This window comes from Chiloscyllium plagiosum, unplaced genomic scaffold (assembly GCF_037043375.1).
Source record: "Chiloscyllium plagiosum isolate Xiang-an unplaced genomic scaffold, Cpla_swu_hap1 HiC_scaffold_46, whole genome shotgun sequence".
NCBI lineage: Eukaryota > Metazoa > Chordata > Chondrichthyes > Orectolobiformes > Hemiscylliidae > Chiloscyllium > Chiloscyllium plagiosum.
Window position 1 is genome coordinate 14,266,908 of NW_028270184.1, and position 2,633 is coordinate 14,269,540.

A 2,633-nucleotide genomic window follows, 5' to 3' on the forward strand; every position below is an offset into this window, starting at 1 on the left:
TAGGGGCGTTAGTCAGGGGTAAATGTAGAGGAATAGGCAAATGGGTCTGGGTGAGTTAGTGTGAACTAGTGTGAACTCCGGAGGGTCAGTGTGAACTTGGTGGGCTGAAGGGCATGTTACCACACTGTAGGGATTCTATAATTCTACTTTTGCACTGAAGCATTTTGAAGTTTCTCTCCAACAAATTAAATAAATGTGATTTCCCTCTCACAAAAACATGTTTCATGTGTCTGATTAGCTTGATCTTATCCAAGTGCCTTATCATTATGCCTTAGGGATAGCTTCTAACATATTTCCTGTGACAGATGTAAAATTAGCTGGCCTGTAGTTTCCTACTTTCTGCCTTGCTTTTTGAATGAAGAAGGTACATTAGTTATATTCCATTTTAACTGTATCTTCCTCAAATATCATGAGTTTTAGAAAAGTATAACTCATGTACCAACTATCTCACCAGCTACTTCTTTTAAGACCCTAGGATGAAATCCGTCAGGATCTGCTGATTTATCGACTACTGTTCCAATGATTTACAGAGTATTGCTTCTATGGTAATTGTAAGTTTCCTGAACTCTTTCCCCCCCCCACCCCCTTTCAACTCCTGAAACAGGGACGTTACTTATATCCTGTCTTGTGAAGACCAGTGCAAACTTTCTAAATAAAAGCAAATTACTGCGGATGCTGGAATCTGAAACCAAAAGAGAAAATGCTGGAAAATCTCAGCAGGTCTGGCAGCATCTGTAAGGAGAGAAAAAAGCTGACATTTCGAGGCTAACTGACCCTTTGTCAAAGCTTTAACAAAGGGTCAGTTAGACTCGAAATGTCAGCTCTTTTCTCTCCTTACAGATGCTGCTAGACCTGCTGAGATTTTCCAGCGTTTTCTCTTTTGAGTGCAAACTATCTGTTCAATTTGACTGCCATTTCTTTGTCCTCCATTACTAAGTTCAAGACTCATTTTCTACAGGACCAATACTTACTTTGTTAATTCTCCTTTCTGAAGAAACGTTTCCTCATTGTTTTTAATAATTTTTTGCTAACTTTTGTAATCTGATTTCTTCCCTAGGTATTAATCTTTTAATAATGTTTTGCTTTTTTTTTTAAGATTTTTTATATTCTGTCCAATCTTCTGACCTTTCATCTATCTTTACACAATTGCATATTTTCTTTTACTTTGATTCTATCTTTAACTTTTTTATTTAACCACAGGTGATGGGTCTGTCCCTTAGAATTTTCTGTGCTTTCTGGAACATACCTTTAAATACGTACCATTGCATCTTTATTGATCTAAGCCAAAACTTAAATTTCCAATTCACTTTCACTAGCTCTGCTTTCAAAGCCTCATAATTTCCCTTGCTTAAATTCAAAATAATAGTCTTGTTACCCACACTTTTTAACCCTTAAACAGTAGGTAATATTCAACCATATTATTGTTACTGCTATCCAGAGGTGTTTTCACTATGAGGTCAGTTGCAAATCCTATCTCCTTGGTCGAAACCAGGTATAGTTTAGCCTGATGTCTGGTTAGTGATATACAATGCTGGTCTAAGAAATTGATCTGACAACATTTAATGAATTCCTCATCTGGATTATATGTTTCCATCTGAATGTTCCAGTCTATATTTACATTAATGTACCCCATAATAATTGTTGCTCCCATTATTTCTTCTTTGACACCTTGTCCTACCATGTAGTTATTGTGAGGGGACAGTACACAACTCCCATAAGTTACCTCTTGCCTTTATCATTCCTCACATCTATCCAGACTGCTTCTATAACCTGGTTTCCTGAATTTAGGTCATCCCTCTCTATTGTGCTCGTTTATCTTTTAATTAAAAGAGCCACTCCTCCAAGCATTCTCAGCTCCCTATCCTTCTGAAATATCATATATTCTTCAGAAGCTTTTGAGATCCCAATCCATGTCATCATGCAGCCACAACGCAGTAACAGCTGATTTTAATCTTAATTTGTACTACTAATTCATCTGTTTGTTTCAAATGCTATATGCATTCAAATACAATACCTTAAGTGTTGTCCTTTATTCATTTTATAACCTCTAGCCTTATCAGCTGATTTGCTCTTAGACCTGTCCATTCTTGTCATCATCTATTTAACATTTCCCACATTAATTCCTTCCTCTATTACTTTCTTCCCTATTCTTTTGAACAGGGAAAGCTTCCCAAATATGGGTCTTTGACTCCACTAATTTATTTAAAATGCAATCAAGTTCCAAGATTCCAAGCCCCAAGCCCCAGAGGGATACAAGCCAGTCCAAATCAGACTTGCTAACACTTGATTCACAACCCTGTGAAATGGAATCACTTGACAACCCTAAAAATTGGCCAACTGTTTCTAGTCAGACTTTACAAATGACTAACCATGGACATCAGGTTTGTGACTTAAAACAAAAACTAACAATTTATTATCAAGAATGTTTCTCTAAAGAACCCAAATGAACGTCAAGGCAATCTAATTAATATCCATAATCTAAGCTTCTTTCATCACCAAACATTACTTTCACAAAGACTGACATTTTTAATATTTAGGAATATATTTTTAAAAATAATCATAATTCGCCAGTTTGATAACCATTTCAACAATGCCAAGCTTTCACAAAATCTATTAGGTTATATTACAGGCAC